Genomic DNA, 22,164 nt, shown 5'->3' with positions numbered 1-22,164 from the left:
AAAGCCCACCCCATGAACCCATCCAACCCCAAACCAATATTCCTAACATGTTCCCAACTTCACCTCTCAGTTCCCCTTCCCCTGGTGCCTATTTATTTGGCAGACACTTTGATGTTTTAGTTGAAAATGTTGATTTAAAGAGGGAGAATGAGAAGCTAAGGAAGAGAAAAACAGAACTGGAATCATTGTTGGCACAAGCTCAACAAAGGATTCAATCCCTGGTCACTAAGGTTGAGAAGACCTCAGCTGTACCAAAACAGGGGGAGAATCTACTTCTGGTCAATTTAATGGAGGTTGATACTTTAAAAAATCTAGGTGCTATGTATGGGAGTGTTGAAGATGATGAGGACGAGGAGGATAGAAATGATGTTGACGGATATGAAGTTGATCTGTCTGAGGAAGTGCTTCAAGATTATGATGTAAATGATGTAGTTGTGGAGAAGAATGTGGTTGATGAGATAGAGAAGGATGTTGAGAATGTGGTGGATGATGAAACTGCTAATAAAGATGTGGCTGATATTGATAATGTTTTAACTGAACCCTTGGTAACTGAGGCTGTATTGACTGAACCACAAACAGAAGTGATTATTAAAGATGGAGATGGAACTGAGGAGATTGTGATATCTGGAGAGACTGGAGCATTAAAAGACAAAACTGCTGAGGTTGATGAAGATGAGGATGATGTAATTTCTGAGCTCAAAAAGGTGGATGGGGAGCTAGAAGATTTACTTGCTCAAATTGATAACTTTTCCAGTGAACCAACTCTGGTGAGGGAAATTGGTACATCCAGGCCTGTAACTATGGAACAAGAAAGGAGAAAATCAAAAGGAAAAGCCATTGTTGACACTGAAGATCAGTTACAACCTCTTGAAACCAACAAAGTAAAATCAAGTGATGAGGTATTAATGACTGATGAAGGTGCTAAAAAGCTGCCAAGTGGCATGATGAGATAGTGGGAGAGTGGGTTCAGGGAGAGATGATCTCTAGATTCTTAACAGATAAAGAAATTGAAGACCAAGAGGCTGAACTAAGGAAGAATCTGAATGAAGATCAGGGGGAGGTGGACCAGGAGGTAATTGAAAGTTTGTTAAAGCTAAAACATATTGAAGAAGTTGACCACTCCTTGGCCCTAGTCATTCATAACTTCAAACAATCTGGAACAATATCACCCGAACACGCCACTAATAATATTCCTAAAAATGATGAGAGGCAGGCGGTCCCTGCTACAACAAATGCACAGACTGTTGCTCAGATATTGAGTAAGAAATGGGAAGAACAAATTATTGATGACATGAAGAATAATCAAGAATGGGATCAAGAATATTTGAATAAATATGCTAAGAAATATGTAAGGAAGAGGAAGAGGGGTGAAAAAAGGACAAATCTGATGAACCCATTCCAAAGAAACAAAAAAGTCCAACACATTTCATACCTCTTCAAATGATCAAGCCTGATGATGTGGTAAATGAACCTGAAGTAAATGAACCAATGATTGATGCCCTTGAGGATCTATCAAAAACTAATGATGATGAAACAGCTAATTCACCATATGTGGATATGACTTATTCCCATAGGGAAAATATTCAGATCATGTTGGATGAAGCTAAAAAGAAAGATCCAAAAATATTAAGTTTGATAAATCATGGTTACAAGTCTGAAACACTAGCTCCTATGACTTTAGAGGAGTTGTAGGCATTAGTGGATGAAGAAGTGAAGGATTTAAAGAAAAAGATGGAAAAGCAAAATAAGGATAATCAAAAATTCCTTGCATATCTAAGACTTCATGGCTCCTCTGTAAACGCAATTAAGCCATATGAGGTTTAAAGAATTGGAAACTACTTACAAAACAACTATTGAAGCTGTGAAGAAAGATGAATTTGAAAGGATGAAGATGAAATCCACTGATCAGCAAGACAAGATTGAAAAACTATACAACAAGTATGGTGAAAAGTGCAAGTATTTGATTGATCATGGAATGGTGATAAAAGATGTGGATAAAATGAGTAAGAAGGAAGTGGAAGATGAGTTTAAAAGGATATCAAAGAAAATTATCCCAGAATCCAGCTTTAGCACAAAGAAACCAAGATTGATCACATTAGCAAAGAAAGAGAAGAGAGCTTAGGAGGACCAGCAAGTGAAATTGTTTGATAGATTGATGGAGGCAAGGGGTATAGGAAATGATACAAGAAATTTGAGCAGAAATGAAATACTTTCTATCTATGAATCTGAAAAGGCTAAGTTCAATCAAGAAAAATCTAAATAATCTAAGGCTCCTCCCTTGATGACTGTAAAGGAAGAGCCTGTAGAGCATGTTGAGCCAGTTGAGCCATGGGAGGATGAAAATAAAATTAAAACGTTGAAAGGTTTGATGTTGAGTAAAGGAATGGCTGAAGGAGTGTTTGACAACTTGGGAAAAAGCCAACTAAAAGACTTATTTTACTCTGAGAAAGTTGAGTGGGAAAAGTTGGAAGCTGAAGAAAGGAGGTTATTGGAGTTTTAGTGTGGACCTAGGGGTGAACACATTGCAAGCCAAAGATCTTTCCCTATAGGTCCAACTGTTGAGGAAGTGATGGGTATGATAACCACATTGGCCAAGGAAGGAGAAAATTATATACAACTGGTTATGCTGCCAAAGGAAAAGATTTGTTGAAATGTTTTTGAAATATGGGCATGTGAGGGAACCTATTCCTAAAAAGAAGTATACTTCTAGGCCCACCACTGTAAGTGTCCCAATCCCAACCACCAAAGCCTCTCATAAACGTGAACAAAGGCCACCCACTAAAGTGGACCTACCAAAGAGGCTATACTTTGATGCAAGAACCGAATATTTGGAAGTCATAATGAAAAGTGGTGAATTGAAACACATTGTATTTAAAGATGATTTCCTGGACTTCAAAAAGGAACAATTGGAAGAAATGGCAACTCTGAGCTTGTATGACTATTATGACAGACAGAGCTTTTCACAAAGGCAGCAAAATGAATTATCCAAACATTTGAGAGATCAATCAATGAAGGGGTTTCCTATGCTAAACAAGAAAAGGAAATTGGAACTTTCTGACTTTTTAAGAAAGAACAAGCAGAGGAAAATGATGGATATTATGCCAACGAAGGCATCTTGCAAGAAAAAAACCAAACATCACAACCCTCTTGCCAATTTGAAGGAATGCTTAAGCATGAGGCGGCAGATGACCAGGCCAAATCATGAAGTCCAAAATAATGGAAGGATTACTAAATTGTCTTTGAACCTAAAGATGAATCCTTCATTCTTCGAAATTCAGATGGACTGGCTTTGGGAATCATTTATCAGGACACTGACCTTGAATTTCTACATGTGGAAGATCTAGAGGATATAATCAGATGGACTCTGCCCTCCCAGCATCCTCACCACATGCAGTTATTCTTGTTCAAAGAAAAGGCCTCAACAGTCAGATTGGATAGAAGAATGGAAGCCTCAAGCTCGAGAAGATGAAGATACAACTTATAGACTAGGCTTGATTTGTAATATCCTTGAGACAGAATTATACGTTGTAAACTTTTCCATTTTGATATGCAATTTTATCTTTTAAAAATTTGATGTGTATTTTCGATAAGTGTAAGTAACTGAATGGGTGTTTTGGTACGGCTAAGGATGCTCCAATCTAGGCAGAGATTGTTGGGATGAGGAAAAGACCTAAGGAATATTGGAATCTTCTCAACCTCCCAGAAAACGGTTAAGTATGGAAACCGAGCAAACTTAAGCCTCCCAGCAAGCTTATACTAAGTCTAGCAAGGTATTTTGTTATCCCAGAAAAGTTATCTTCTGGAATTCCTCTTAAGTGATAGAACGAGAAAGGTTTATTTTGTCTAGAAAGGTTGTTCTTTAAGTCAAGCAAAGTTTGTTTCAGAGCAAACTCTTTACTAAACCAAGCTAAAACCAAGTACTTTGGTAGAACTAGAAAGGTTTATTCATAATAAACAGTGGTCCCAGCAAGCTTGAAGGACGTTGTTAAAGAAATTATTTAAGGACTTCAAACAAGCAAGGTTCAACTCAAAGCAAGCTACAATATCACTAGCACACTTGGGTTTGTTCAAATAAGTTAAGTTAACAAAAGGTTGAAGGGATCTCTGAAGACCAATTTTGTTGGTAGGACTTTATCGAGCAAAGTTTGATATGGTAAAGAGGATTGAAGTCTGCTAGATAAATATTTTTTTAAGGAAAGTATTCTAAGTAAAGCTTGCCTGGAGAACTGTTCCCCAGCACACTTAATGGTTACCAGGTCTGCTCGCTAAAAGACAAAGATGCAAAGCATACCCGAAAACCTGTTTACACTTAGATTAATTTGTAATACGTTTGAAGAACAAGTTTGCTGGTAGGAATTTTATCGAGCAAAGTTTGATATGGTCAAGAGGATTGAAGTCTCCTAGATGAATATTTTCTAAGGAAAGTATTCTAAGAAAAGCTTTCCTGGAGAACTGTTCCCCAACACACTTAATGGTTACCAGGTCTGCTCGCTAAAAGACAAAGATGCAAAGCTTGCCCGAAGACATGTTTACACTTAGAATAATTTGTAATACGTTTGTATATGTTTTGTCTCAATCTTTAGGGTTTCTAGAAGGAATGTCAAGTGTCAGGGCAGGCCTATAAAAGGAATAATTTAGGGGACGCCTAGGGCCTCCTCTCTACACACCTGAACAACATACTGAGCGAATATTGTGATTTGACGGCTGACTCCCTCCTGTACGGAAAGCTGCCAAGAATCCAAAAATTCCACCTTGAAACTCTAATTGGTTTTCATTGTATCCTTCATAATATATATGAAAATCTTTTGAGTTACTTTGTGTGTTTGTTACTTTTCTGTCTGTTGAGCAACACTAAGAGTATTATTGATTCTGCCTTTAATATTTTTCTGTTCTTACCAAAAATAGTAAGTCGTTAACCTTCTTGTCGACACTTATGTGTGTGTTACGACAGTGAGTGATTGAGCTATAGAGTGAGCTATTCGGGACCGACATAAACAAAACGTCTCTACATTCTCTTAAGCTACCAGATTGTTTTATTTGTAAATGGAGTCTTCTCTTGTATTTGACCCGAAATAATAACTTAATACTCCCTCTGTCCCTTTGAAAGTGTACACGTTTCCTTTTTAGTGTGTCCCATTACAAATGTCCACTTTCAAATTTTATTAACTAATTTCCAAGTTTACCCTTACACAAATCAATCATTCAAACTTTCTTAAATTTTGTCTTTTTATATATATTAAGGGCATTATAGTCATTTGTTAATCAAAAAGTACAATTATTTAAACTTTCTTAAACTTTATGTTTTTCAAACTATGACACTTCTAGAGGGACGGAGGGAGTAAAATTTAATTGTATTTTATTAAAACATGTTATTTGTTTAAATAAAACCATGATACTTTTTACTACTAAATTTTAAATTCAATATTTTTTATTACAAATTGCCATGTCTGACTATTATCGTCGATAATTGATCATTACTGACTCCAATTAACCATGAACGACTCTACCTGACTACTAATAGCTCTAATTAACTACGAAAACGCTAAATAATCATTGCTAACTTAAGTTTAGCATGAACAAACTCACTTGGTCGTTAATAAACATAATTGACAATTAGGGAGGGTGGATGTATGCAGTCATACCTCTATCCTATCGGATAGAAAAACTCCTTTTATAAAACCATAACCAAAACTCTTGTTAACCAACATCAACTCTAATTGACCATTAACAATAATATTTAACCTTTAACAATTCTAACCGGTCATCAATGACCTCTATATAACCATCAACATGCATTATGAATGGCCCTGATTAACCATCAATGACTATAATTGACCGTATTAATTATCCATAATATTAATTATTCATGAATGACCCTAAAGATCATCAATTACTCTACTTCATTTTCATTGAATCTAATTAACCATGAGAGATCCTAAGTCACAACTATTGACTCTAATTGGTTGTGGGTGAGTGTGTTTAACCATGGGCCAATACTTAACAATGATTGACCAAAAAGTCTCCCATTGACCATCATAATCGAGATTGACCGTCGTTGATAATCTTATTTAACTTTCCAAAAAAAAATTATGAGTGTTTTTTTTTTTGAGATTATTCACTTGCTTTCAAAAAGTATTTGAATTGTTTTTATTCACTTAAAAACGTTAGTTCTCGTGCTTGGGACAAGTTTTAATTCTATTTCATATCAAAAGGTTATGGCCGGGTTTTGCGAGGGTGTTAATTTATTTTATTTTATGTTTTTGTATAAATTGGCGACCTGATAGGGTATTTACCAATGTTTAATATGACCGGTCATCTTACAAAATATTTAGAAAAAAAATTGTGACTTAATATTCATATATAAACAAATATTAATAATCGGGTGAGATCCAATGGTAACTCTTTTAGCACTTTAATAATGTTTGTAAGTCACTAAAAAATATATTTAAATATCAACTTGATTTTTCAAAACTTGAATGAGGTTAGCTATATTTAATGGACTGGCCATAATAAATTAAATTATGTGTACGCAACTTTATTTGCATTTTAAATTTAAGTTTTTTTTATGAATTGATTTACAAGTATTTTTCAATGCACTAAACAAATAAGTTGTTACCATAGGCGTCGTCAATTTGTTCTTCTTACACACATCCAGACTAGTTTTCAGCGTCTGATTCTTCTTTCAAAGTGGTTAAATTGATGTTAACGTATAGAAGACTGAAAATTAGTCTTTACTCATTTCCTATACAAAAAGCAGTTTTAATATTAATAGTTACCTCGAAATGGTGGAATATCATCCATTACTGAAGACTACAATTCAAACCTTGATTAATTATCTAAAAAAATCTTCGATGGCTTAATATCACTTCTAAATGAGGTCTCTTACAAGATTGTCTCTAATAATTTCCTTGAAATAGTAGAAGTTGTTTCAAATAATTTGAGACTAAAAATCTGTCATTAATATTTTTAAATATAAGAAGCATGTACAACTGAATATCAGTCTCTAATACACTTGCTTCATATTTGAGACTGACTATCAGTCGTCAATACATCCCCAACATTTTCCATCATAGAGTGGATGGATTTGGGACTGAAATTTATTTGTTAATAAGTTTTTCTTCAAAACCTTATATTGTAGAGACGTGTTTATGACTGTTATTTAGTCTTAAATAAGGTGACAAAATATTAGGGACTGATTATCAGTCCTTAACAAAAGTAACATAAAACCAGTCCTCAATAATATCAGTGACTGATAAATCAGTCCTAGATAGTATTTATTGGAGACTGAAATAGCAGTCCCAAATAGTTTAGTCTCTAATGATCACTCTTTTAGTAGTGAAGAGTGTGCTCTGAAATAAACCTTGCTCGACCGAAGAACAACCTTGCTTGATGAAGTATGGTTTACTCGAACCTTACACTTAGAATAATTCCAGAAGATAACCTAATTCGAATAAGATACCTTGCTTGAATTAGTGTAAGGCTTGCTCGAAGTGTCTGGTTTGCTCGAATTCCATACTTAGCATATTTCTGAGGAGGTTGAGAAGATTCCAATCTTCCTTGGTTATCTTTTAGGCCCAGCAATCTCCCCCTAGATTGGAACAAACTTAGATGCATCTAAACACATCTGGATTACACTTGTTTCAAAATACACATCAAATCCTTTAAAGCAATAAACCACATTACTTGAAAGAAATAAATTACATATTCAAATTATGTCTCTAGTGAATTACAAATCAAATGAAAATACATCAAAAATACAATCAAAACCTACAAGTATATTGATTACCTTCAGCTTGAGCCTTTTGATTTCTTTATTTCTTCCATGATTCTTTCATCCTAACAGCTATTGGTCTCTGTTGGAACATTGAGATATCCACATGGAAGGGATGATCCTCTGGGAGGTCCCATTTCATAATATCATACAAATCATCCACATGAAGAATTCCAACTCAGAGTCATGCTCTATTATGACCAGTGCAAGACCTTCAGAATTCCTGAAGATAAATCTATCGTCATTATTATTTTCAAAGCTTATCTTAGTAATCTTTCCATTCCTTTGTACTTATGAATTTGGTTTTCCATTCTTCTTTTCATGTTGATTTATTCCTTCATACTAGCATAAGGGTATACAAACTTCTTGGTTTTGTCAAAAGAAACACTTATCATCCTTATCTCACTTAATATTCTTCGTCTCTTTTTCTTCTCAACTTCAGTGTATTTCAACATCCTCTTATTTTTTAGCAAAGGAAAGCCTGCCTTGCTTGATCTTTTAAGTATTTTGACAGATCATTCCTTTGTGAACCAGCAAACATGTCCGTTTGTTGATAATCATAAAGATGCAGGTTTGCTAGTTCTGTCAGTTGCTCCGTGTTGAATTCTCTGAAGTCATCTCTGAATAATATTGTTTTCAACACACCACTTTTCGTTATACCTTTAAAATCATGGTCAAGGAATCAATATACAAATTCTTTGGTAAGTCCATATTTGAAGGTGGATGTTGTTCTCTTTGTAGTGTAGTCCTACTGCTTGGAATGGGAACTCTGGATGTAGAATTCCTTAAAGAAGAATGTCTTTCAGGTTGTTGTCTTCTAACATTCCCCGTAGCCTCATAAATTTTAGTAATATCAGCTTTGCTTTCAATCATCAATGACAGATAATCAACACCTTCTTTAGACAGAATTTTAATCATGTCAATTGTCTTTTTGTCCATTTTCTCTTTTGAAGGTGGTTGGGGCTCATCATACACTAGCTTTTTAGAAACATACTTGGGAGGAATGGGTTGTTTAGGCATGGATTTTGACATCTCAAGTTCCTTGCTCACTTCATTAAACAGCTCCAATTCCCTATCATATATTTCTTTCAGCTAAGATTTTCCAAGATTATCAAACACCCCACCTGGCATCCCCTTTTTCAATATTATTTGTCTCAAGATGTTTATTTTTTTCTTCATATTCCCAAGGCTCTTCATCTCCACCTTATTCAGGTACATGCAACCTTGGTATTGATTAAGTTTGTGGAGCAGAGGAGGAAGTTGTCTGTGTTTCATCAGTTTTCTTTCGATATTTCAACTCCTCTTTATATGTATTCAATTCCAAGTCATAAAGCTCCTTCCTTTAAGTTCTTGATAATTTACTAAGGTTTGCATAAGCACCCCTAGTTGTCATCAATCTCTCAAGGAGTTCTTCTTGTTTATCATCAAGGAAATTTTTCTCCTTGTCAGCTCTAGCCCTGGCTTTATCAACCAATTTCTTCCTTTATCGTTCTTTTCTCCTTTTCTGCCTTGTCCTTTTGATCCCATTCTCTCTTATGTTTGGCAGTTTTTTTCTCTTCATCGTGAACTTTCTTTGATAGCAGATAGAACTTTGCTTCAACTCATTTTCTATTCATATTTTCAACTTCAGTAAATGGAAATCCATTTTATTTTCAACAAGATACCCTGCTTTTCCACCAAATCTTCTTAACAATTTAGATTTTGTTTCCAATTCGTTTTTGATTTTCAGTTCATGTATTTTCTTCTCTTGTTCTTCCTCTTTAGCTTTCAAAGCTTTGCTCAGATTTCAATTTCTTCAAAGGACATTCTGTTCAAATGTTCTTATGTGTAGTTGCATCTTTTGAGATAAATCAAAAGTAATTCCATTAGTTTCATCTTTTCATCTCTTCTTTTTCTTTCAACTTCTCTCATTTTTTCTAAGCAGATGTTCAAGATCTTCATCACTCAAATTCTTGATAACATCAAATTCCATACCATGGCCTAATAGTGCAGTGATCCTTGGAACTTGCTTTTTCAACTCTCCAAGTGTTGCCCCGATGTTCTTAATATGAGTATCAGTCAAATTGATTTGAGGTGAACCATGTTCATCCTCTTTTTCTTTCTCACCTTCACCTTCTTCATATTCTTCAAGATTAGTTAGATCTTCCAATGCCCCTATTTGAGGTTCATTAAAGTCTACACTGTCATTCTGTTCATAATCTTCAGGTTTGACAACTTGAAGTGGAATGTCATGAATAGGTTCTTCATTTTTCTCTTTTTCTCTATCTTCATGCACCTTTTCTTTTTGTAATCTTGTATTTTTATTTGTCTTGTTAAAGTCAGGAGTGTTTTGGCCAAATATTTTTCTCTTCCATGCATACTTTACCAATTCTACCGGCCATTCCCTCTCAGTAGTTTGAATTCTCTTCAATAAGCCAGAAATTAATTTCTCAGATACATTTTTAGCAACTCAACCTGTATTTCTTCCCATTAATATCAACAACCAACTGTTTATCAGCATATTCTTCATTTTTGGTTCAATGGTTGGTGGTGTCTCAATAGTTTCTTTATTTACATTTTCCTTCCAAGTTGGAAACTTTTGCACAACCAAAGCAAGAGATTTTTCTGCTTCATCTTATTTAAGTTTCAAGAGGCCTTCAAGTACCTCTTAATCTAATTCTTCTTCATCCATCCTCAGCAGATTGTCAGGTCCCCGATTTCATGTAGATCTTACACAAATCAAGTGATAACTCACACAAATAAATGTGTTGACAAGGGAGTTAATGACGGGTTGATATATTTTGAAAGATAACCATTTGTTAAAGACGGAATCAATAACAAACAGGGTAGTTGCTAAAAAATAATCAAAGGTAACTAACACACACAAGATTCACTCAAAAGATTTCCATTCATATAATGTTCATCATACAAATGATAATCGATTTAGGGTTTCTTGAAGGGAAAGTGTAACACCCCGTAACCGCAGCGGAAACGTAAACGGGATGCGACAGACACCTCTGATATCAACCACATTGTTTATAAAGAAAACTGAATGCATTAATATACTTCAAATTACATTATCTTGTATTTCATTACCGTCTAGGTGATACACGCATCATACAATACGGTACACAATTCTATTTGTTATAATGTATCCTAACATCCTGCACGCAAATCTTACACATATCAAGCACTTAGCACGTAAGCAATCACTTCATCTTAATTGTACCTGAAAAGCATGTGAGAAAACGGGTCAACTACGAATAGTTGGTGAGTTTCACAATTTTAGTAAACCATGATAAATCCATATCATAATATAATATTATCTGGGGACACTGTTAACCCAGTACTGTACTCACTCCGGGGACAATGTTAACCCGGAAACACTTCTAGGGACCCCTGGGAACACTGTTAACCCAGTACTGTACTCACTCCGGGGGCAATGTTAACCCGGAAACACTTCCAAAGACATCTGGGGACACTGTTAACCCAGTCCTGTACCCATTCCGTACGATTCCCATACAATCAAATATTTATAAATACACGCAAATCCATGCGTTCAGTATGTATTTAAACATTTCAATAGTAACATGCTTTCCGCCCCGAGAAAATATTTGAAAACAATTCAGAAAAAGGGGCTCGTGAAACTCACCTTAGCACATGCAAGAAGGTAACAACAATCATTATCAGTTAACACGTCCAATCTGTAATATGATCCCTACGATCGTTACTATACACTCATTATTAATATAACTTTAACCAAGTTAACCGGTACATCTGGGGGCACTGTTAACCCAGCACTGTACCCGTTCTGGGGGCAAGGTTAACCCAGAAACACTTCTCCGGACTCAGATTGTGATGTCGTTTAGAGTTCCATGGTCACAACTACTATTAGTCGTTTTTTTTTCTCGTTTTGCGTGCCTTGCACGGTTATCCGTTTTTATGTTTCAAAAATGAGTTTGGTCACACACGACCCGAAAATAGTCGTTGACTGATAGTTTAAGTAAAGTTGTGAAATTTGAGCTCGGTTTAGACGCCCCGTTTGGCCGCGGGACCCGTTTCCGTCTTTAGCGCACCGGAAACTGTTAAAATAGGTTAAAATTACTCAAATCATCCGAATTATTTTCGGATGATTTATTTTTTCTTGTTTAACTCATTTATATGAAAACAGTTCATTTTTAGGGTTTTTATACACCAGTCAGCTCGCCTAAGCGAACTTCACCGGTTTACGCGTTTTAACTTTAAAAGTTTGATAATTAGCACAAATAATTATCTGTTTACTCTCGGATCTTGAAATTTTGCACAAATCACTTTTTAACAGTGGGGAATTTTATAAAAAAATTTCCAGAATTAATTCTTATATTTAAAATTTATTTATCTATTTTTAAACACCATTTAAACACTAAATATGTCGTAAATACCAAACGATCTTAGAAAAATCCCAAATTTTTCCTGGATGTCCCCTGCCATCCACATAGTCCCCTGTAATTTTTCCAGAACCAAAATCTTCTTTTACATGCCCCTTTTACTAAAACCGAGCTAGAAATCCCTAGAACTCGTTTAACCGAAAATCCTACTTAGACTTCTCCAACGGACCTAAAATTTTTTGTGTGACTTATACATGATATGAAAAGCTTATCTGAAATTTTCCAGAATTTTTCATGATATTTAACTATTTTTCACCATTTTTGGCCAAAACCGAGCATTAAATTCACCAAATATTCATTTTTTATCCAAAAATTACCAACAATTCACAGAACTCATATTTTCATGTGTTTAACACCTCTGTAAAATTTCATGACCTAACTCTAAAGCATCAACAATCTGTCCAAATTTCCCAAAACCGAACATAACCGAATATACCTTTCGTTTTCCGCCACTACAAGCTACAATCTCGTCTTTCCGCCTTATCTACCACTAAACACAGAACCTACAACCAACATACCACAATACCAAGCAAGTTACACTCACGATCAAGCCTCTTACACTATAGTTTCGGTTATTGCTTTAAAAACAAAGATTTAACCGTAAAAATTCGTTTTTGGTTCGTTTAACTCCTTTCTTGGACCAAGATCCCTTGTATAACCCGTATACATCACTTGATCATGCAAGAATCGGTTTTCATCATTGAAACCTCATTTTCTTGCAAACCAATTCAAGAAACGAAGGTGAAAACATAGATAACTCGATCCTTACCGTGTTTTTCTTGCTCCCAAATCTCGGTTTTGGATTATAATGTTGAAGAAAGGATGAAGATCTTGCAATGGAGGATAAAAAAAAAGAATGAAGAGTGGGGTGTGACCCTATAGGTCCGATCGGAATCATCAAGGGGGTGGGGTGGGACCCACCTCTCCAATATTAGCCACATATTTGGATTCTCGTAATCCGGATAATGTTTTGGATAATCTGGTTCAGTTCGTTTTTCGATTAAATGTCTAATTCGGCTTAAAACGAGGTTAAAACGGTCGTTTTTCGGCTTAAAAATGAAATTTATATAAAACCGATTTAAAAACTTTAAAAACTTAAACCATGACATTTATTAACTTAAAACATCATATTATTAATTATTGCGCATCTTTTTCGGCTTGATCGATCATCTCTTGCTCGGTTTGGTATTAAAGGTTTCGTTTAATGTACCGACGTACCATTAAATCGAAATTCTTTTTCTGTGCTTTAATTCACTTATCCCGAAGCTTTAATACTTCGTAAACATCACTAAATATCATATATCTCGTCAATAACCGAACCCTCGATTCGTTCGGGTTTCAATAACTATCGATCGATTAATCGCATATTCAATACGATGAATTATATATTCATGTACAATCAATACAGTGAACCATGTATTCTCGTATAATTACTATGGTAATTCATGTACCCGACATTAAATACGACGTAACTATTGTCTACCGGTTAGGGTATACCAGGTTTCGTCGGAATCGTTACATTCTCCCCCCGTTAAGAAATTTCGTCCTCGAAATTTTACACGCTCACTAACCCTTTCCGAGGGAAAGGTGGGGGTTTTTCCTTCAGAATACACCCTCGCGTTACCAGGTATAATCTGGTCCTCGCTGTGAATTCCACTTAATCTTAATCAATAAAGCTTGGTGTGTCCAAACTGTTTAGTTTTCCCGTCTACTATCTCTACGGAATTACTTATGATATCAGGCATGTCTTCTATGAGTACCTCCATTACTGGTACTTTCGTTGCCTCGTCGCTTAGGTACCTTTCAATCCGTATACATGGTAAAACATCATGTATAGTACCTAGCCCCTGGAGTACTTTAATCGATAAACTAAATGACCAATCATGGAGATAGTCTCATGAGGTCCAATATATTAAGGAGCTATTTTTCGGTTTTGCCAAACCTCATATCACCTCTCTAAGGTGAAGCCTTAAAAATGCCTTGTCACCTCTTTCCAGTGACAATGGTTTCCTTTGAATGTTGGCATAAATCCTTTGCCAATCTCGCGCTGCTTTCAACTTGTCTTAAATATTATAAAATCCGATTGGTTGTTTCTCGAATCAATTCAAGTCTTATGGCTTGAGTGACGCCCATTTTCAATTAAACAAATTGGTGATAATTACTTCACCCATAGAAAGCTTCAAGCTCTCGATGCTTCCTTCCCCGCCTTCCAATAATGGAAGTAGGATGACTATCTCGATCTGAGATAATGGAAAATGGTACTCCACGACGAGATACCATTTCACCATCATGAATTTGGGAGAGAATTCATTGTGGTAATCGTCATGGATTGGAATGAAATGCGAGGATTGGTTAATCGATCCGCGATTTCCCAATTTACCTCATGCCTTAGATATATATTGGGAATTTGCGTCCCGAAATCCATTGTAATTTATTCCCACTATCATTGGCGAATTTTCTGTCGTTGCAGCGTTCCCTAGGGTTTTCGGTGTGCAGCCTTATCTCTTGCATAACTCAAATATTCACCAACATACGTAACCATATCCTTCTCCAAACTCGGCCATTAATAAAATCCTTTCAGATATTCGTATCATCAATAGTCTAATCCGATCCCGAATGTATGGAATATTTCGATCTATGCGCTTCGTCCATAATTAATTCACGAAGGTCATGGAGGGTCGGGATCCAAACCCAATTTTTGAAGTAGAGAATTTCGTCCACGCGTTGTTCGAAATTCTTCTCATTGCCGTAAAGTTCCTCCTTTTCCAATTATTCCTCTCTCAACGCCTCACGTTGAGCGACTCGAATCAGGTCCGAAAGGTTCGACTGAACTATCATCCCCAGCGCTCGCACTCGCAATGGCATAACCCGATCCTTCCTACTCAAGGCATCGGCTACGATGTTTGCCTTGCCGGGGTGATAACGGATGTCACAGTCATAATCGCTTAACAACTCGACCCATCTTCGTTGAATATGAGACAGCGGTCTCTCATCATCTATAAAATTTGTACATTTGCGTAGTACAAAGGATTATGAATTGGGTAATGCTAAAAATTCTTCAGTCAACCGCTGATAGTCTCCGGCTAGTCCTAAAAATTGACGCATTCTCTTTTGGTGCCTTGGGTGACTGCCAGTTTTAATGGTTTCTATTTTTTTTGGGTCTATGTGAAATCCTTGTTGCTTTACAACATGACCAAGGGGTTATGCCTTCTTTATTCAAAATCATATTTCGAAAACTTCGCGTACAACTCCTCTTGCTTTTACACTTCCACAATTTTCCTTAACCGTCGTTCGTGCTCTTCCTTACGTTGCAAATATATCAAAATATCATCAATGAATGTTATGACAAATTTGTCAAAATAAAGTTTATAGACTCGGTTCATGAGGTCCATGACCACTGCCGGCGCATTTGTTAGCCCGAGAGGCATAACTAAGAATTCATAATGGCCGTAACGAGTCCGAACGCTGTTGTTGCAACGTCCTCCTCTTGGATTTTTCATTTGGTGATAACTATATCTAAGATTAATTTTCTAAAAATAAATCGCCCCTTGCAATTGGTTAAATAGATCATTTACTTCGAAGAAGTGAATACCTATTCCTGATCGTCACTTTATTCAATTCTCCCTAATCAATACATATCCTAACACTTCCGTCCTTCATTTCCCAATTAACACTGGTGCACCCCATGGCGGCTAACTAGGTCGTATAAAACCTTATCCAATTATTCTTGCATTTTAGTTGGTGCAAGTCGGTAAGATGCTTTAGCAACAGGGCCAGCTTGAGGCATTAAATCGATTCTGAATTCGACCTGTTGGGTTGGCGGTAATCCAGGAAGTTCTTCTGGGAAAACTTGTGGATATTACGTATCACCGGGACATCTTCCATATGTTTTCTTTTAAATACTTTGGCAATCGCGTTTGCTACATACACCACGTCTTCTTGTCGTAAATATTATAACATCTCAAGATGAGATTAGAGTGGTAACATAATACCGTACACTTTTCTCTGTATCATATCGCTTCATCGTCCGAAGGAGATCTTCTAATCATCTTCTTTTCATATTTGATTTCAGCTTCATGTTGAGTTAACCAATCCATGCTAACTATTACGTCAAAACTTCTTTACTTTACTGGTCGTAGGTCAATAAGGAAAGGTTAATCGTTCAGAATAATAGGACAATTCCGAACAATTTAGTTAACCATTAGGGATTTACCGTTAGCGATTCTACAGTATAGGGTTCTATAGTTTCACTAATCGGTATCTTTCCGAAGGGTAGGAGATTAACAGGAACTAACTTCTATCGACGACCGTAAAAATATCGCTGAAACCCATTGATTTAAAACTACAACGTACTTAATACCACCTTTGGATCATGACGTGCTTTATTCGAATTACTCACAAAAGCACGGCTCCTTGCTTGATCCGAGGTTGATGCTTGTCTTGAGGTTCGTCTTCCAACGACACCTTGGTTCAACTTTGGGCAATTTCTCTTGAAACGTTCTGTACTGCCACATTCATAGCAAGTACAACTGTTTAGTATAATTTGGTTTCTTTGGATGGATTGTTATTGAAGTTGTTGGGTTCGGAGTGGTTGTACACGAATGGGTTGGGGTTGCCGGTTCACATGGCTTCAATTGGTTCTACAATTAGGGTATTACGTCCATCTTTACCACACCTGTGGCCTACTATCACTCGACATTCTTCTTCCTGCCGATAACCATATTTTCCACATTTAGGGAAGGACCCTTCATGCGGTTCATGTTTCACACCAGAACTAGTCTCAGTATAATTCTGGGTTGTAGGACATACCTACTTATTCACAAGTCTATCTTGCACTATACCTTTATCATTTCTCTTCTTTAACACTCGACGTCTCACCTAACGTCCTTCCAGTCCGCTTCCCATAGAGTGAAATATATCAATGCTGGCTTGCGACACAACCCTTCCAAAGGTTGTATATTTTACAGGATTGACTATACTCCTTACCGATGGAGTTAATCCCCAATATTGCGCTCACTTCGCTTAGTTTCAGGAGTAACTAGCCATGTTACCAGACATGACAATTCCTTCAAACGATTAGCATGTTCTAAGTGATCAGCACACAACATTTCTATCTTTCATAGCTCAGTTTCCAATCTCTGAGTTTAATTATTCGAATAAAAGTGCTCTAGCACAAGAATTTTAAATTCTGACCATATCATCTGAGTAATAATTTTCTAACTATAATTTTGTACCACCGTGTTCCATCACGATACAACATAATCTACCAACATATCTGTAGCGTATTTCACTACACAATGTTCTGGACTCTTACCAATATCCTTAACCATTTCGATCTTTTCTATCCACTCGCTAGTCTATTCCTCCCTTTACCATCAGTAAACTATTAATAATTTCCTTAACACAACCAACAGACATATCCCTCATACCGGATCTAATTCATTACGACTACTATTCATGATTAGTTTAATACTTGTAGTCATAATAGTATTTGGTGGGACATTAACACTCTTAGTAATAACACTAAGAATTGAATTATTCATAATCATGTGATTGCTCAATCTATAATTCTGCGATCACATTTGCATCAACACTAGCAGTGATCTGTGATACAACATTTGTTATCATCATCTGCTATCCTTGAGCAATCAACTGAATCATATCAATCTCCATCATTGGAGTTACTCTTTTTATGTCATTCTGCCGTACTCATCCCGTACGCAGTAATCAATACTAATCTCACCATATAATTCGTTACCAGCTCAATCATAACAGCAGGTACACATAAACACCAAATATTATCATACATATTACACATACCAGTATCTAGTATATATATGTCCCACAAATATAATAACACATGGACTTAACCTGACGTCGGTTAACGTTTAAATATGTTTCATAACCCTTGTCACCAACTGACATATAGATCTTTCTCAATAAGGATTAATGTCTTAATATGCTTGATTTCAATATCCTTCTGCATGTCAGCATAACCGATACATGCTCACCGTGAGCACCAAACGATTACATACCACGGAGTTATAATATCCGTGTCTATTCGTATATCCGGCATACACGGTATACCACCTACGAACGAATAACCAACTATGCTATAATGATTCCAACACCTCTTTGTGTATGGGTAATCATTATATTCGAGTATACATGGGTATAGGCATATATCGGATGTAAGGATAACATAGGGAGTTGCAAGGTTCAAGGTAATCGCGCGACATGGGTTTTCTTCAAATAGTATTAATTACTATTATGGGAACTCTATCACTGGCTCAGTCAATGTCCTCAGGCGTTCTAGGTTCGCTGAAATCGGTAATTCTCGATCTGGAGGAGGTATGTCTCATATGTTTGGGAGTGAGAAATACATATATATATATTTCTATATATTATTTTTATCTGCTGCTTTATTATCCATTTTATTATTATTATTTTATTTTTATTTTAATGGAACAAGAATGGGTTCAGGTACAGGTCCGTCCGTACGTGAGGGTTGGCGGTTCGGGTAAACATAGGGGGTTATTAGAATATACGGTACCGGTGTTGGTAGGGTATGGGATTTATCAATTTTGGTTGGGAGTGACGGTTACTAGATATTTCTGGTTAATGTCAAACGGGAGGTCTAACTTGGTGCTATCATAGCTGTGACCCGATAAGTCAGGCTTATCATCAACCGATGCTCTAGAAATTTCAGCATCCTCGGTACTTTTTATTATCTCATCCCCCGGTTCCTTATCCGGGTCTTATTTCTCAATACTTGTACCCACAAGATATGCACATATATATATATATATACACATTAGCACGTATAAATAATATTATATACTTTACACATATGTTGCCATTTTTACCTATTAATGTACCCCGTGACTTCCCCTGAATTCCCTCGTGCGGACAAGTCTGTTATTATGTTCCGGACCATAATAACTCACTTGTCCATCCAAGTTCATCCAGACCTCGTCACTATAAATTATTAGTTGATATTCAGATCCTATAATACTTGAGCTACTGGTTATATTTTAGGTATCTTTTAAAGACATCCTAATTCCTTATAACCAATGGCTCTGATACCAAGTTCTGTAACACCCCGTTACCGCAGCGGAAACGTAAACGGGATGCGATAGACACCTCTGATATCGACCACATTGTTTATAAAGAAAACTGAATGCATTAATATACTTCAAATTACATTATCTTGTATTTCATTACCGTCTAGGTGATACACGCATCATACAATACGGTACACAATTCTATTTGTTATAATGTATCCTAACATCCTGCACGCAAATCTTACACACATCAAGCACTTAGCACGTAAGCAATCACTTCATCTTAATTGTACCTGAAAAGCATGTGAGAAAACGGGTCAACTACGAATAGTTGGTGAGTTTCACAATTTTAGTAAACCATGATAAATCCATATCATAATATAATATTATCTGGGGACACTGTTAACCCAGTACTGTACTCACTCCGGGGACAATGTTAACCCGGAAACACTTCTAGGGACCCTGGGAACACTGTTAACCCAGTACTGTACTCACTCCGGGGGCAATGTTAACCCAGAAACACTTCCAAAGACATCTGGGGACACTGTTAACCCAGTCCTGTACCCATTCCGTACGATTCCCATACAATCAAATATTTATAAATACACGCAAATCCATGCGTTCAGTATGTATTTAAACATTTCAATAGTAACATGCTTTCCGCCCCGGGAAAATATTTGAAAACAATTCAGAAAAAGGGGCTCGTGAAACTCACCTTAGCACATGCAAGCAGGTAACAACAATCATTATCAGTTAACACGTCCAATCTGTAATATGATCCCTACGATCGTTACTATACACTCATTATTAATATAACTTTAACCAAGTTAACCGGTACATCTGGGGGCACTGTTAACCCAGCACTGTACCCGTTCTGGGGGCAAGGTTAACCCAGAAACACTTCTCCGGACTCAGATTGTGATGTCGTTTAGAGTTCCATGGTCACAACTACTATTAGTCGTTTTTTTTCTCGTTTTGCATGCCTAGCACGGTTATCCGTTTTTATGTTTCAAAAATGAGTTTGGTCACACACGACCCGAAACTTGTCGTTGACTGATAGTTTAAGTAAAGTTGTGAAATTTGAGCTCGGTTTAGACGCCCCGTTTGGCCGCGGGACCCGTTTCCGTCTTTAGCGTACCGGAAACTGTTAAAATAGGTTAAAATTACTCAAATCATCCGAATTATTTTCGGATGATTTATTTTTAATTGTTTAACTCATTTATATGAAAACAGTTCATTTTTAGGGTTTTTATACACCAGTCAGCTCGCCTAAGCGAACTTCACCGGTTTACGCGTTTTAAATTTAAAAGTTTGATAATTAGCACAAATAATTATCCGTTTACCCTCGGATCTTGAAATTTTGCACAAATCACTTTTTAACAGTGGGGAATTTTATAAAAATATTTCCAGAATTAATTCTTATATTTAAAATTTATTTATCTATTTTTAAACACCATTTAAACACTAAATATGTCGTAAATACCAAACGATCTTAGAAAAATCCCAAATTTTTCCTGGATGTCCCCTGCCATCCACATAGTCCCCTGTAAGTTTTACAGAACCAAAATATTCTTTTACATGCCCCTTTTACTAAAACCGAGCTAGAAATCCCTAGAACTCGTTTAGCCGAAAAGCCTACTTAGACTTCTCCAACGGACCTCAAATTTTTGGTGTGACTTATACATGATATGAAAAGCTTATATGAAATTTTCCAGAATTGTTCATGATATTTAACTATTTTTCACCATTTTTGGCCAAAACCGAGCATTAAATTCACCAAATATTCATCCTTTATCCAAAAATTACCAAATATTCACAGAACTCATATTTTCATGTGTTTAACACCTCTGTAAAATTTCATGACCTAACTCTAAAGCATCAACAATCTGTCCAAATTTCCCAAAACCGAACATAACCGAATATACCTTTCGTTTTCCGCCACTACAAGCTACAATCTCGTCTTTCCGCCTTATCTACCACTAAACACAGAACCTACAACCAACATACCACAATACCAAGCAAGTTACACTCACGATCAAGCCTCTTACACTATAGTTTCGGTTATTGCTTTAAAAACAAAGATTTAACCGTAAAAATTCGTTTTTGGTTCGTTTAACTCCTTTCTTGGACCAAGATCCCTTGTATAACCCGTATACATCACTTGATCATGCAAGAATCGGTTTTCATCATTGAAACCTCATTTTCTTGCAAACCAATTCAAGAAACGAAGGTGAAAACATAGATAACTCGATCCTTACCGTGTTTTTCTTGCTCCCAAATCTCGGTTTTGGATTATAATGTTGAAGAAAGGATGAAGATCTTGCAATGGAGGATAAAAAAAAGAATGAAGAGTGGGGTGTGACCCTATAGGTCCGATCGGAATCATCAAGGGGGTGGGGTGGGACCCACCTCTCCAATATTAGCCACATATTTGGATTCTCGTAATCCGGATAATGTTTTGGATAATCTGGTTCAGTTCGTTTTTCGGTTAAATGTCTAATTCGGCTTAAAACGAGGTTAAAACGGTCGTTTTTCGGCTTAAAAATGAAATTTATATAAAACCGATTTAAAAACTTTGAAAACTTAAACCATGACATTTATTTACTTAAAACATCATATTATTAATTATTGCGCATCTTTTTCGGCTTGATCGATCATCTCTTGCTCGGTTTGGTATTAAAGGTTTCGTTTAATGTACCGACGTACCATTAAATCGAAATTCTTTTTCTGTGCTTTAATTCACTTATCCTGAAGCTTTAATACTTCGTAAACATCACTAAATATCATATATCTCGTCTATAATTGAACCCTCGATTCGTTCGGGTTTCGATAACTATCGATCGATTAATCGCATATTCAATACGATGAATTATATATTCATGTACAATCAATACAGTGAACCATATTCTCGTATAATTACTAT

The sequence above is a fragment of the Bidens hawaiensis genome, unplaced genomic scaffold (genome assembly GCF_021521415.1).
Source record: "Bidens hawaiensis isolate Kalapana, Puna unplaced genomic scaffold, B.hawaiensis_p1.1 tig00000142_1, whole genome shotgun sequence".
Classification (NCBI taxonomy): Eukaryota; Viridiplantae; Streptophyta; class Magnoliopsida; order Asterales; family Asteraceae; genus Bidens; species Bidens hawaiensis.
Note: the sequence above shows the minus strand (reverse complement) of the source record.